This window comes from Sus scrofa, chromosome 4 (assembly GCF_054392235.1).
Source record: "Sus scrofa isolate SSC_HxYL_T2T_F1_AM1 chromosome 4, Sscrofa_HxYL_maternal_Yorkshire_Landrace_v2.0, whole genome shotgun sequence".
Taxonomy (NCBI): domain Eukaryota; kingdom Metazoa; phylum Chordata; class Mammalia; order Artiodactyla; family Suidae; genus Sus; species Sus scrofa.
The window spans coordinates 18,173,993-18,190,464 of NC_139386.1; the positions used below are offsets into that span (position 1 = coordinate 18,173,993).

A 16,472-nucleotide genomic window follows, 5' to 3' on the forward strand; every position below is an offset into this window, starting at 1 on the left:
AATAAATGAAGCACCCTATACAAGTAGAGTGAAACCTTTGAATCATTTGACTCCTTACCTGTGCAGTTCCAGAGCAGAAGAAATCATAGGCTATTGAAGTAATGTACACAAAAACAGTAAAGATGACAGAACCTAAAAAAAAAAAAAAATGAAGCAAATATAGCACTTAAAATATGAATCAAAACATAAAATACTTATCAATATATTAAGAAAAGATGGAGAACCTGTAATGAAGAGATCTCTGAAATTTTATTGCAGTCATAAAAGAATAAAATAATTAGAAATATTTCTTATTATTTTAATGCATTCCATGTTCCTTGATTTAAAAAAAACTGTTATAAAGATGTCACCTATTCTAAAATTAGTTTGTTCTTAACACAATTCTGAACAAACTAACAATACATTTTTTGAGAGGGGGTAAGAGATTGTTGAAATTATTTTAAAGTTAAGCTAGAAGAATAAATTGATGTGAATAGGGAAAATACAAAAGAGTAATTAATATAATATTTAATATAGGAGTCCCATTGTGGCTCAGTGGGTTAAGAACTCGACATAGTATCCATGAGGATGCAGGTTCAATCTCTGGCCTTTCTCAGTGGGTTAAGGATCTGACACTGCCGCGAGCTCTGCTGTAGGTCACAGATGTAGCTAGGATCCAGCATTGCTGTGACTGTGGTGTAGGCTCACAGCTGCAGCTCTGATTCAGTCACTAGCCAGGGAACTTTCATACGCCACAGATGCAGCCCTAAAAAGAAGTAATACTAATAATAATAATATTTAACATTAAAGATAGTTTACTTCTTTCTATTACTGAAAATATTGAGGTAACAATAGTAACAATGCATAACAGTAATAACAATATTTATTGAGGAGCTATTATTTTACAGGTTTTAAAACAAATATGTTGGGTCATGTGGTAGTTCTACGTATAGCTTTCTAAGGTGCCTCCATACTGTTCTCCATAGTGGCTGTGCCAGTTTACATTCCCACCAGCAGTGCAGGAGGGTTCCCTTTTCTCCACACCCCCTCCAGCACTTGTTCTTTGTGGACTTATTTTTTTTTTTTGTCTTTTTGTTGTTGTTGTTGTTGTTGCTATTTCTTGGGCCGCTCCCGCAGCATATGGAGGTTCCCAGGCTAGGGGTTGAATCGGAGCTGTAGCCACTGGCCTACGCCAGAGCCACAGCAACGAGGGATCCGAGCCGCGTCTGCAACCTACACCACAGCTCACGGCAACGCCGGATGGTTAACCCACTGAGCAAGGGCAGAGACCGAACCCGCAACCTCATGGTTCCTAGTCGGATTCGTTAACCACTGCGCCACGACGGGAACTCCTGTGGACTTATTAATGACGGCCATTCTGACTGATGTGAGGTGGTATCTCATGGTAATTTTGATTTGCATTTCTCTATGTGCAATTTTCCATGTGCTTGTTGGCCATCTGTATATCTTCCTGGGAGAAATGTCTATTCAGGCCTTTTGCCCGTTTTTCCATTGGGTTGTTGGCTTTTTTGCTGTTGAGTTGTATAAGTTGCTTGTATATTCTAGAGATTAAGCCCTTGTCCGTTGCATCATTTGAAACTATTTTCTCCCATTCTGTAAGTTGTCCTTTTGTTTTTGTTTTGGTTTCCTTTGCTGTGCAAAAGCTTGTCAGTTTGGTTAGGTCCCATGGGTTTATTTTAGCTCTAATTTCTATTGCTTTGGGAGACTGACCTGAGAAAATATTCATAATGTTGATGTCAGAGAGTGTTTTGCCTGTTTTTTTCTAGGAGTTTGATGGTGTCCTGTCGTATATTTAAGTCTTTCAGCCATTTTGAGTTTATTTTCATGCATGGTGTGGGATGTGTTCTAGTTTCACTGATTTCCATGCAGCTGTATATAACAGTATCCTAACCATAGCCTGTATTTAGGCTTTTCCTTTTTCATCATCTCTATGTCTCATATCAGTGTTTATTATATGTGAGAAAGTGCCATAGACTGGAGTACCTAAGGGCATCACTTGTGCCTCAGTTCAGCTGTGTGCCCTTGGCAAAGTATTTAATCTCTCTCTACCCCTGTTTCATAATCTCTAAAATGGAGGAAATAATACTGACTGCCTACAGTGTTTTTAGGATCATAAACATGAATTTACATGCAAAGCACTAAGCAGAATGCTGTAAATGCACACTGTATATAAGCTATTATTTATTGCATTTCAATACCTGTCCCACTATTTTTTTTTTCAGCATTTTTAAGCTAGCACTTAATGAGCACCAGTTATGTGGCAGGGAACTCTGGTAAGCATGTAGATGTTGTTTCACTCATATATTGCTCTTTTAATAAGGCTATTATTATCCTCAAGTGGCAAATTAGGAATTGATGTTTCTGGAAGTTAAATCCCAAGCTCAAAGCCCCAGAGCTAACAAGGAATATGTTTAAGATTGGAATTCAGATTTCCTTGACTCCAGAGCCCATACAGCTACCTAACAGGCTGCTCTACCTCTACGTGTGAGCTCTGGCCAGTGACTTAACCTAGCTGTTTGTAAAATGGTTATAAGATTGTCTTCAACAGAGGATTGTGTGGAAATTATATAATATCATAAAATATTTTGTTTTATTTTATTTTATTTTGCCCCAATACATTATTTTTTTTCCTACTTTAGAGTATAGTGACCCAGTTACACATACATGCATACATTCTTTTTTCTCACATTATCATGCTCCATCATAAGTGACCAGACATAGTTCCCAGTGCTACACAGCAGGATCTCATTGCTAATCCATTCCAAAGGCAATAGTCTGCATCTATTAACCCCAAGCTCCCAATCCATTCCACTCCCTCCCCTTCCCCTTGGCAACCACAAGTCTCCAAGTCCATCATTTTCTTTTCTTTTCTGTGGAAAGGCTCCTTTGTGCCCTATATTAGATTCCAGATATAAGTGATATCATATGGTATTTGTCTTTCTCTTTCTGACTTACTTCACTCAGTGTGAGAGTCTTTGATTCCATCCGTGTTGCTGCAAATGGCATTATGTCATTCTCTTTATGGCTGAGTAGTACTCCATTGTGTAAATACACCACATCTTCCTAATCCAATCATCTGTTGATGGACACTTAGGTTGTTTCCATGTGTTGGCTATTGTGAATAGTGCTGCAGTGAACATGCAGGTGCATGTGTCTTTTTAAAGGAAAGTTTTCTCTGTATATATGCCAAAGAGTGGGACCGTCAAACTCCTGGAAGAGAATATCAGCAAAACACTCTCTGACATCAACCTTACAAATATTTTCTCAGGTCAGTCTCCCAAAGCAACAGAAATAAAAGCAAAAATAAACCAATGGGACCTAATCAAACTGACAAGTTTTTGCACAGCAAAGGAAACCAAAACAAAAACAAAAGGACAACTTACAGAATGGGAGAAAATAGTTTCAAATGATGCAACGGACAAGGGCTTAATCTCTAGAATATACAAGCAACTTATACAACTCAACAGCAAAAAAGCCAACAACCCAATGGAAAAACGGGCAAAAGGCCTGAATAGACATTTCTCCCAGGAAGATATACAGATGGCCAACAAGCACATGGAAAATTGCACATAGAGAAATGCAAATCAAAATTACCATGAGATACCACCTCACATCAGTCAGAATGGCCGTCATTAATAAGTCCACAAAGAACAAGTGCTGGAGGGGGTGTGGAGAAAAGGGAACCCTCCTGCACTGCTGGTGGGAATGTAAACTGGCACAGCCACTATGGAGAACAGTATGGAGGCACCTTAGAAAGCTATATGTAGAACTACCACATGACCCAGAAATCCCACTCTTGGGCATATATCCAGACAAAACTTTCCTTTAAAAAGACACATGCACCCGCATGTTCTTTGCCGCACTATTCACAATAGCCAATACATGGAAACAACCCAAATGTCCATCAACAGATGATTAGATTAGGAAGATGTGGTGTATATATACACAATGAAATACTACTCAGCCATAAAAAAGAACGAAATAACGCCATTTGCAGAAACATGGATGGAACTAGAGACTCTCATCCTGAGTGAAGTAAGTCAGAAAGAGAAAAACAAATACCATATTATATCACTTATATCTGGTATTTAATATACAGCACAAATGAACCTTTCCACGGAAAAGAAAATCATGGACTTGGATAACAGACTTGTGGTTGCCCGAGGAGAGGGGGAAGGAGTGGGAGGGATTGGGAGCTTGGGGTTAACAGATGCAAACTATTGCTCTTGGAATGGATTTACGATATCCTGCTGTGTAGCACTGAGAACTATGTCTAGATACTTACAACGCAGCACAACAATGAGAGGAAAAATTATGAATACATGTATGTGTAACTGGGTACCCATGATGTACAGTGGGAAAAAAAAAACAATTAAAAAAAGATACTGTCATATAGCCTAGGCTTGAGTAGATGAGGATTTAGACAAGAACAGAAACAAAGGAGTTAAAAAGGGAGGGAATTAATATGGCACCTTTATTTAGGAGAAAAATAAAAAGATTAAAAAAGCACCCATGTGTAGACAAAAGAAGAGTCCAATTTCTGAGCCTGAGAAACGAGAAAGAGATGATGTTCTTGGCAAAAATATGGAAGGCAGAAAGGAAAAAAGAGCCTTGAAGGAAGCTTTGTCCAAATTGGCCAAACTGGATAAGCTAAAAAAAAGTCAAGAGTAACATTATGTTTAACATTTACTATGGGTTGTGGACAATTTAACAGAAATAAAAATCTTCTCAATTAATACTTTATAAATAAAGGGAACTTTCACATGAAGACAACACAATAAAAACAAAAGGAAATAATGTATCATGGGGATTTCCTGGTTCGGCTTATCCAAGCCAAAGTCTTTTTGCCCTAACTTGCATTCAGACAAGTTTTGCAAGTCTTTGGGAAAATTAGGGGAAACCCAAATATAATTGCTTAAGATTTTGAAGATCCAGTTCTTAACGAATAACACTCAAAGTTTCATCAAATTTAGGCTATTGAAGAGACTTCAAAATTCTCAAAAATCTGGGGTTCTTTTATTGATTAACACACCCTATAAAATGTTATAGGGAATATTATGGGATAACAACATCCCCAGGTATATTAACTATAAAGTCTCCTATGAAGATAGATATCATTATAAAAGTTATCCTTAAAAGCCCAAATCACCTTTTTCTCAATCCTTCTCACTTCTTCTTTCACTCCTATATGAATACATAGGTACACAATGACTTATCCTTCACAAGGGAAGAAGTTGTCTAAAATATGTCATTGGCATGTACTGATTTATTCTGACAATGAAAAGGATTTCCTACTTCCTCCTCACAGAATCTCCCTTCAAAACTAGAATATGTCACCAGCTTGTGGGCCTAAAAGTCCCAACTGTAACTTCTCCATGGAGAAGAGGCCACGGTTTATAAAGGCATTCCACAGTTGCAGGCAGAGGAAGAGGCAGTGTTGGCTACCTACCCGATAGTGCTTTAAAAAATAATCACATCACAACAGAACACAAAGTCAACTCACCTCAGCTTGATTCCCATCACTACCACCATAATCATTAAGTCAATATCCCATACCGCCCTCAGACTATCTTAAGAATTCTTTTCTTCTTTTCCCCTGCAAAACTGACTTTAAAAGACAATGAAGACAAGACTGTAGAAAAATCTCATGATGAGGAAACAAATATGATAATACTCAACTTCTGAGCCCTAGTTTTATCTGACCAAATCACTTAAACTCTGTGAGCTTCAATGATCTCATCTATAAAATAGAAGGCTAGGTGAAGAGGCTCTAAAAGTTAATAAGCACAATGTCAATACTGAGATTTGACTGCTATTCTATCTCTACGCATATTAAAATATTTTACATGGGAGAAGGAGAACTAGGAAAAAAGCCGTCACCAGACGCTCTAAAACTGATGCTGGACCTCATGACCTTCTCTCTTGGAATGACCCTACCTTCAGCCAAAATTATAATAAAATGCTATAGTTCACCAACACTATTGTCACTGCTGCTATTTTTCTGGAATGCATTAGCATTCTTTTTTTTCAGCAATTTTTATTTTTTCCACTATAGGTGGTTTATAGTGTTCTGTCAATTTCTGCTGTACAGCAAGGTGGCCCAGTCACACATATATATATATATATATACATTCTTTAATTTTTAATTCTTTTCTCTTCTCACTTTTTTATCCTTCACTTCCCCTCTTCTCTTTCTCTTTCTTTTTTGTTTCTTCTTCCTTTAAATATTTCTTAAGCATCCTATACATGCAATCACAAATGCTAGCCACTAGGGACAGAGTGATACATAAAATGGACACAGAACTGTCCCATGGAACCAAGTATCTAAGAACAGCTGGTTCCTCCAACCATAACATAAGGCCATCTCACCATAATGTTTAAGGATGCAAATTTGAGGGAAATTTTCACCAAAAGTCATGATTTTACAGATGCGCAGATGCTCAAAGGGATTTTAGACTTTTACTATTCTAACCTCACATGAAACCAAATTGTGGTATCTGATAAATGTCACTCAACTTCTCTTTCAGCACTTGCAGTGATGTGGCACTCACTTTCCCACTGAAAAATCCATTCTACATCTTCAGCATTATATAATATATGACATATGACATTCCTTCTCTCCAAAGAATAAAAAAAATTTTAAATCCCTTTTAAAAAGGACTAGTATGGGAGTTCCCGTCGTGGCGCAGTGGTTAACGAATCCGACTAGGAACCATGAGGTTGCGGGTTCGGTCCCTGCCCTTGCTCAGTGGGTTAACCATCCGGCGTTGCCGTGAGCTGTGGCGTTGCCGTGAGCTGTGGTGTAGGTTGCAGACGCGGCTCGGATCCCGCGTTGCTGTGGCTCTGGCGTAGGCCGGTGGCTACAGCTCCGATTCAACCCCTAGCCTGGGAACCTCCATATGCCGCGGGAGCGGCCCAAGAAATAGCAACAATAACAACAACAACAACAACAAAAGACAAAAGACAAAAAAAAAAAATAAAAATAAAAATAAATAAAAAGGACCAGTATGCCCCAGGCAGAATATTTTGTAATGCCTCCCCAAGTGATTATTTGGAGAGGTCATTTAATAATCTTTATAATTAAGAACACGTAGTTTGAAATGATTAATATCTTGTATTGACACAAGAAATATTTCAAGTCTAAAAAAATATCTTCGGAAAGGACTTTCTTTGTGGTTATGCAGCAATTCAGATTTGAAGTTGGCTGTTTGAAGAGAGAGAAGGAAGATAGATTTAAATTTTTTGCTTTAGTTGTTTTGATTGAAAAGAGTGCATTTAAAATATGTAAATATGATGAGTCTCTAAGAAAAGATTGAAAATGAATATACTTATCTACTTTTGCTCTTCTCCATAACTCCAATAAAATGCCAGTAAAGGATTTTTAATGCATAAATCCACAAATGTGAGGAGAAACAACAGAGGAGAAAATGATAATAAAATAAGATGGAAAGTGTATAGATTGGTAGTAAATGCCTTAGTGAATTCAAGAAAACTAAACATTAACAAAGAACTGGGAAAAAGTTCCTTGCAATTTGTTCACAATTCCCTAAAAGATAGAAATTGCTAACAGTTTTCAAGGTGAGAAGAAAGAGAACGACATAAGAGGACAGCTGATAGAAAGTCAGTTTGAGGAAAAGATATCCAGATCTTGTCCGTAATTTCACAAAGATGGGAACTGGCCCAAATTTGGAGATTTATTTTCAAGCAAGGATAAATAGCCTTTCTGTGAAGAACATAGGGTACATTTGTGAACAGAGGTATCATTCTAAATAGAGGAGGATTAAGTGAAGTATATGTTAACTCCATCAAAAAAAAAGTCTTAGGGAAATCCAGAGATCTCCAATAAACAAATAGGCTTTTCTAATCTTGGAGTCAATTCTGAGAGACTGGGAAATTGGGTCAGAGACACATCTGGGAGTAATCAATTTAGGGACACAGAATCAGTCAAGATGACCCTATAGGTGAAAGATTCAACACAGGAAGGAAATGAAGGAAACCAGTGAGGGACAGTGAAGAGTGAAGAGAGCTGTGAATTAGGCTGAGGGCCAGACCAGTCTTCACTAAGGCAGAACGAATGCTCGGGAAAAAATTCCATTAACAGTTCAAAATGGTAGAATACCAGCGTTTAATGCAGGGTTATATTATACTGGATAGACAGAAAACTAAAAAAATGCATAAATGAAAAACTTCGGGAAAAACAAAAAAAATGTTCAGAGGAGGAAATACGTTACCAAAGACTATAATGCAGAAAATTTTGTCTTGATTTCTCACTCCAGATGGTTCCTGAAGTTATGTACATGTTATGGAACACACAAAGGCTATCAAACCCAAATTCAGTCTGAATATTACTTTCATGTCATAAAATGTAAGCATTAACTACTGAATTGACTAAAATGAAACATAATTATATTAAGAGGCAGGTAGATAGGAAGGCAGAGAAAGAAAATGTATAAAAAACAAAGGAGAAGGAAATAAAGCTAAATCCCCATCTTCCATGATAGGAAAACCAGTTACCAATTCCTAAAACTAAAACTTCAAAAAGCAGTATAAACAAACTATACAGAGATACAAAGATAAGTACAAAAGAATTAGTAAAAAATACTTGAACGCTGTTGTGTTTGGATAGGACAAAATGGGGAAAGAGGCAGAAAGGGAACACTGACTTTCATATCAATGAGTAAGTACTCTTTCTCAGGCCCAATTTGACTTTTTAAGTTGTAAGTATAATGAGATATTAAAACAAGAAAAATTAAGGGTTCCCTACAAAGCTCTAGAGCATCTGCTAACAACCTGAAGTACCAAAAAAGGAGAGCACTTCCACCAGACCAAAACTCAGAAATCAATGCAACAAAATCTTGCATTCTAGCCCAGTTGGCAGAACCCATACTCACCATGCTGGAAAGAGACAAACCAATATCTGGATCCCAAATATTGAAGCCATGTTTCAACATCTTCCTAGCTGCTATGTCAACCATGCTGTGGGTTGAACTTGATTGCCTATTCTTTTTCCTAGCACATGCAGGCAGAAAGCAGGAGTCAATGCAAAGAAATGTATGTATTCCAATATTTTTCTTTGGAAATCCATAAAATATTATAGAGTCTATGGGTATGTCATATTCAAGTTAAATGGCTGACAGAAGAAGTCAAGTTAAGGCTACTGATGTCGAACCGAATAATCTAAGTGGCCTCAGAGACCAAATGTCAAGCTCACTATGTCTTCAAAATGTCAAAGAATACTCTGTCTCTCAAACATACACTCATACACTGACACACACACAGAGGTAGCTAAAAGTGACTACAGATTTTTTTTTAGTATAATTTAGTGGGCTTTTGCCTGATCCTACTGACTCTGGCAGCTAACCAAAAGGAATTTCTACCTTACTGAAACTAGAAAATAGAATGGCGGTTCCTCAAAAAATTTAACATATAACTACCATATGATCCAGCAATACTACTTCTGAACATTTATCCAAAAGACACAAAAATCTCTATCATAAATATATACCTACATGCCCACATTCATTGCAGCATTAGTCACAATAGCCAAGATATGGAAACAACCTAAATGTCAACTGATGGATGAATGGATTTTTTAAAGGTAAACATAGACACATATAGATAGATAGGAGATTTTATACACACACACACACACATACACACACACACATATATACACACACACATATATATATGAGCCTATATATAAATGGAATATTATTTAGCCTTCAAAAAGAAGGAAATTCTGCTATTTGTGATAACATGGATGAATCTTGAGGGTATTATTTTAATTGAAATAAGCCAGATGGAGACAAATATTGTAAGTTATCACTTATATATGGAATCATTAAAAAAAAAGTCAAACTCATAGACATAGTAAAATGGCCAGGGGCTTTGGGGTAGCAGAAGTGGGGAGAGGATAGTCAAAGGGACAGACTTTCAGTTATAAGGTGAACAAGTTCTGAGAATCTAATGTATAACATGGTGACTATATTGATAATCTTGTTTTGTATACTTGAAATCTGCTAAGAGAGTAGATCTTAAACATTCCCATCAGAAACAAAAACAAAAAATGATAACTATGTGAGGTGACGGATGTGTTGACTAACTTGATTGTGGGAATCATTTCATAACATGTTCTTATATCAAAGCAGCCTCTTGTACACTTTAAATATGTTAAATTTTATTTGTCAATTACATTTCAATAAAGCTAGGGAATAGGAGAAAGGAGTCTCCACCAATTCATTCCCTCTCAAGCTTAGAAATAGTTCCAGGTTCATATGCCTGGATTGGCAAGCAAATGATAAACTGTACCTGGGCTGGAAATTTCAATTGACTCCAGCAAAGCATCCAAGTAAGAAATAACAAAAAGGCCCAGTAAAACTTTTTCGCAGGGCCATTTTCATGTTGCCTGCCTCTTGCGTTTTCCTCTTTGGGGTCTCAGAATCAATTAAGGATTAGAGGGAGCTAAGCTTTTCCTGGAGGCATTTCTACCTAGCTAAGAACAGATATTAAGTAGAATCCCCAGGATTGCATTTTCTATTCAAACATCATAAACCAGAGTGTTACAGATGCAAATGATTGTGCAATAGCATCTGTAAGCAAAAATAACTCATCTTCTGGTAACAGAAGGTTCAGTTTGAACAAAGCAGGAGTCCCAGACTCCATAACACTGCCAAATGTTCCACGTGTAGTCTCTAGAGCAGCATTAGGTGTGACCATGAGAGTGTAGCTTTGGTTCTGAGACCATCATATTTTGATCCTATAGTACCTCTTAGCAGTAGGAAGAATTTTCATATTCAGTTCTTTGGCTGATAATTTTTAGGTAAAGTCTGAAGACTTATTTTAATGTTTGCCTCTATTTTTAGTTCCTTGCTTACTCAGAGTATCTAAGAATTTCAGCTACTAGAATGGGTTCAAAAGTCTCCCACTAGATGAATGACAACCTAACCAAGCAGAATCCATTACTGATCATTCCATTTAATATACATTTTTTTCCTCTTTTGGCCACCCCACGGCATATGGAATTCTCACGCCAAGGATCAGATCCAAGCCACAGTTGCAAACTATGCTGCAGGTGGAGCAACTTCAGATCCTTTAACCCAACTCTGCTGCACTGGGGATCAAACCTGCATCCTAGTGCTGCAGAGATGCCACCAATCCCATTGATCCACATCAGGAACTCCACTTAATATATACTTTTAAATTTAGATTTGAAATATATTATTAAATAAGAATACATATGTACAACTTGCATATCCAAATTCAATGATTAGGACCTGGTCTCTTAAGTCAGAGAGGACTGACATCATATTATTGTTCTTTGCCTTCTAGCTGCAGGACATGAGTCAAACTTTAATTTTCTTATTTAAAATAAAGTTGATATGAAATTAAAGACATCATCTGGAACAGTAAACACTCAAGAGATACTATTATAATTGCATCATGGTTATTATTAATACTTTAATGTAGTTCAACTTGGAGAGAATTCATTTTTAAAATAACCATATTTCTCAAAAAGTTTGACACTGCTTGTTGATTTATCTCCTCTGAATAATCTTATAAGGTTTGTGTGAATCAAATTCATGGTTTTTGTTACATTATACATCCGTATTAAGCACAGGCACTTTTTTTTTTCCAGAGAGATCCTGATATATACATTTACACAAATAAATTAGCCCTCCTATCTCAACTGATCTTTTGTAAAAAAAAAAAAAGATATTATTCCCAAACAAATAGAAAAATAAAAAGTCAGTTTTAGAAAGCTGATATACATGGTGGGTAATATTTTTATGTATGCGCTGTCTCCTCTTAAAAGAACTATATGTTTCAACCTCATGACCATCAGACTTGGTCATTTTACTTCCTTTGGCAAAAGAAGTGTGGAAGCAACATAAGCTGCATGTAAGCAGAAACTTGAAGAGCTATGAGGTCATTTTGTCATTGTTCTTTTTTCCACCTCCTTAAGATTAGTATGGAATTTCCCCTTCAGTTCAGGAGCTCTGAAGGAAAGACTGGTGAAGCATCTACGTCTGACACTGACATATGGGGCTTATCTGTTATAGCAGCATAACCTACAAAAAGCTGACCAATAAAAAAAGCCTGAAGCAAGGTACTTCTATGATAGGAAAGCTAAAATAGAGGGCATTAGTTCTTTTTTTGTCTTTTTAGGGCAGCACCCAGGGCATATGGAAGTTCTCAGGCTAGGTGTCAAATTAGAGCTACAACTGCCAGCCTATGACACAGCAATGCAGGATCAGAGCCATGCCTAAGACCTATACCACAGCTCACAGAAACAAAGGATCCTTAACCCACTGAGCTAGGCCAGGGATTGAACCCACATCTTCATGGATACTAGCTGGATTTGATTCCACTGAGCCATGACGGGAACTCACAAGGGTATTAGTTCTTTAAGGAATACATGAAAAAGAAACTGACTGAAGACTAGAAAAATGATAACTCATTACATAGTGATAAACTGAACCGCTGTCTGTAAAAATGGAAGATAATGTATCAAAAAATCTGTGGCTTTAAGAAAAGAGATTAAAAAAGAGAATGTTACTAGATTTACTTAATTGTTTTAAGTTGCATTTAAGAAAGAAGTATGGAAGGAAGGAAGGCAGGAACTGGCCAGCTGGAAAGCAGAGTTGCAATGTGAAACTGTTTCTCACCTACTAGAATAAGATCAATTTGAGAAATACTATGAGAAACAAAGACTAATGAAGACTCAACCTCATGGTAATGTCTAATACAAGAGTGAGAAAAACATGCCTGTATTTGCAACCCATCAATTCATTAAAATAATTCCTATTAAGACATTTCAGGTGGATAAAACAGCTCAGAAAAAGAGATAAAAGATGTGGCTCTCAGGAGTTCCCGTCGTGGTGCAGTGGTTAACGAATCCGACTAGGAACCATGAGGTTGCGGGTTCGATTCCTGGCCTTGCTCAGTGGGTTAAGGATCCAGCGTTGCCGTGAGCTGTGGTGTAGGCCAGTGGCTACGGCTCCGATGAGACCCCTAGCCTGGGAACCTCCATATGCCGCGGGAGTGGCTCACGAAAAGGCAAAAAAAAAAAAAAAAAAAAAAAAAAAGATGTGGCTCTCCCACAGAGATGTAATAAGCTTGAGCTACCTATAACTAAATCTAGAGAGGTACAGAAATATGTTTCAAAAAGAATCTTGTGTGTGCCTTCTTGAAATAAAATAAATAAAAATAGCTTATCACTTTAAGAGAGCCAACAACCTAGATTAAAAAAGACTAGCCATTTGAGGCTTAAAATGAAGTTTGCCACTTCTACCTTCTGTAGGTCACAGATGTGGCTCCAATCTGGTGTTGCTGTAGCTGTGGTGTAGGCTGGCAATTAGACCCCTAGCCTGGGAACTTCCATATGCCACAGGCAAGACCCTAAAAAGACCAAAAAAGAAAAATTGATCAGTAATGTATAGGAGAAGTGTTATATTTAATAAAATATGCAGAGAAATGCCACTTCAATTTTTCCAAAAGTGAAAAAGACCATTGCATGACAATGATTAATTCTGGTGGGTGTAATAGATATATTTCACTTGTGAGTTACTAATATATAATAATATTTCATTTGTGGATTATATATTGAACAGCCTTCCTGTATTTTAATCATTCTCCACATTATGAATTCTGTTCTTCCTGTGTAGAATTCAAAACCTATCCTTTCAGTACAAGTGCAAACCTGATGCACTTGGTCCTTCCAACGTGATGCAACCATATGAGACATTCTTGAATTTAGATTGAAACAATGATCTAGAGAAGCTTCATTCAGGGACACTGATTTTTAGCAAACTTGGAACAGAAATATTTAGTTCTTCAGAAATGGCAGTTGGTGGGATGTCCTGCATTCTGTCCCAGGTGAAAGGAGACGGACAGCCATGATCTCAAGAAGATCCAGCCACCTTGTCCTATATTGTGCCTGATTTCATAGCTTCAGAGTCCATGTCTCCATACCTTCTAAATGGCCTTCAAAAAATTCCTTTTGTTTCAATTAAACTAGCTAGAGATAACTGTTGGTTGCAGGCAGGTACCCAAACAATACACATGTGAGCAGAAAAATACTGCTTTTGGCTGTAATTTGTACATGAGTGGAGAATGATTCATATTTCCAGTGTAAACCAAGGTCTCCTGGAAAAGACACTCCTCTCCACTTTCATGGGTGGAGATTCAAGAAGAACGTCTTTACGGAATTGGATCATCTCCGTTTCTTCACTGTTTCTGGAAAACACTACTTTACACACAAACTTACATACCTTTGGCTCACACCTCTCTTTTCTTGCTTTTGTTCATCCTCCCCTAATTAAAGCCCTCATTATCCCTTCCAAGGACTAATGCCATGGTTTTCCTGTCTCTAGTTCCGCAACAATCTAATCCAGTTTTTACATTGCTGCCAAGGCAGATGTTTTCCTTCGATATTTAGGAACTATCCATCGACTTCAGAAAAATTGATGAAAATGTGGTTCCAATCTACCTTTCTAGACAGATTTCCCAACTAACCTGTCCCATGCCTCCTGCCGTTCAGCCACGTAAGACTTCTGAAAAGTGTCCTCAGTGGCATCTCACACCTGAACGCTTTTGTTCAGCGCTCCACCAGAAATATCATCCACCTGGTCAATGCCTTCCACATCTGCACATGTAGAAAACTGGAGAGAATAAAAAAAGAAACTGCCATCCTTCAAAAGAAACTCAAATGCTACTTGTGTAGGAAGATTTTCTCACTCTCGTGGGAATTCATCACTCTCAAAGCACTGTGAGCCTCTCTATTTGCTTAAACAGGTTTGTTTGCAGGGCTTCACATACATATTACATAGTAAGCTCTTACAGAGCAGAGGTCATATTAAATCATCTCTGTAAATCCCAAACAGCACTAATATCTTTGTCTCTAATAAATACTCCAAGAGTGTGTACATATAGAAGAAAATAGATCAGTATGGAGCAGAATCGATGACACAGAACAGGATATGCATATTCTTAAAGTTCAAATAATTCTGTCTTGGCCACAACAACAGCAGCAAATTTTGTTCCAATGTGGCAGGGGAATCCATTGAAAGTGATGAATGAAAAATTTTCTCAGGAAAGATCAGATAACTGTGATGTCTTTAGGGGAGAAAAGAATCAATTTTGATGTGCATATTTACACAGTAGACCATTAAATGATATTGAATGTTTGGAAACAGAAAAGGAGCAAAGTCCATCTTCCTCTTTTAAGTGTACTTCCATCAACCTTTATTTATGAATTTCACTATTGGCATCATCCTAAAATAATAAACTCTCCTACACAATGTCATCTCATATTGGACTATCCAGCAAGAATACACTCAGGCCAGCATTTCTCTCAACAGGGAGGAAAAGCTGATGTAATGGATTCTAGTTGCTCAGTGAATTTGGATTGTGTGAGAACAGGCACATGAGTTTAATGGAGTAAAGTGGGTCATAGTGTGATTTCATACTTGATATCTTTGTCCCAGGACAGAATTCCTTTGCTCTCTTCAAACAAAATCAATTTGTTTGAAACTATAAAATCTAGTCACAAATTATTTGACTTAAACATTACTCAACTCCTGAGATTAGCAAAAGGTATAGAATGCAATAGGTGTTTACTTTAAAAAATTGTCACACTGTACTGAATTGCAAATGAATTAATGTCTCTTTACCCTCCTCTTCTACCCACCACCACGATGTGTGTGTGTGTGTGTGCGTGCGTGCATGCGTGTGTGTGTGTGTGTGTGTGTGTGTGTGTGTACACACAATACATATATTAGAAGTGCCCACTGTGGCGCAATAGGTTAAGAATCCAACTGCAGTGGCTCAGGTCACTGTGGAGGTGCAGGTTCAATTCCCAATTCCACATAGTTAGTTAAAGGATCTGGTGTTGCCACACCTGGAGCATGGATCACAGTTGCAGCTTGGATTCAAGCCCTGGCCCAGGAACTTCCATATGCCGTGGGTTTGGCCATAAGACTAAAAAAATAAACAACCCGCTGCTCTGATTATTCTACAAGTATAATAATATTGAGCTGTCTTTTTATATCTCAAGTCAAACTTTATGTTTTTATGATACAAAAAAATATTTTATTTTAGTCAATCAGTCAATCATCTGGCTTGACTCAAATTATTGGCTAAATTGACTATATTTTACTGACATACAGACATGTTCCATGCTCCCTTTTGCTGATCTCTCTTTTTTTTGTTGCTGTAGTTTTTTTCTTTCTGGCCACACCTGCAGCATGTGGAAGTTCTAGGCCAGAGACTGAACCCACACCGCAGCAGCGACCCTTCCCCACCACAAGGGAACTCTGATTTTCTCTTTTTAAATTTCTTCAATTTTTTTGGTTTTCTAGTCAAGTAAGGATATGTATCCTCAAAACATTTTGAAATCTACCTTTTCCAAATCAGTCAGCCTACAAGTTCTTTATTTCTGCAGTGATGAACTACAAGGATTAAACTGTCCT

At 37.4% G+C, this 16,472-nt stretch overlaps 1 long non-coding RNA gene across 12 annotated transcripts in view; it reads right to left on the reverse strand.

Moving 5' to 3' along the window:
* Positions 1 to 16,472, reverse strand: part of LOC102159324 (uncharacterized) — a 538,926-nt gene that overhangs the window by 377,037 nt on the left and 145,417 nt on the right. For 11 of the 12 annotated variants that reach the window (XR_014843430.1, XR_014843424.1, XR_014843431.1 and 8 more), the window contains one exon: positions 59 to 132. The exons of the other annotated variant lie outside the window; for it this stretch is intronic. This is a non-coding gene — a long non-coding RNA (uncharacterized LOC102159324). The remainder of the gene's footprint in view (positions 1 to 58; positions 133 to 16,472) is intronic. 12 annotated transcript variants of the gene reach the window in all.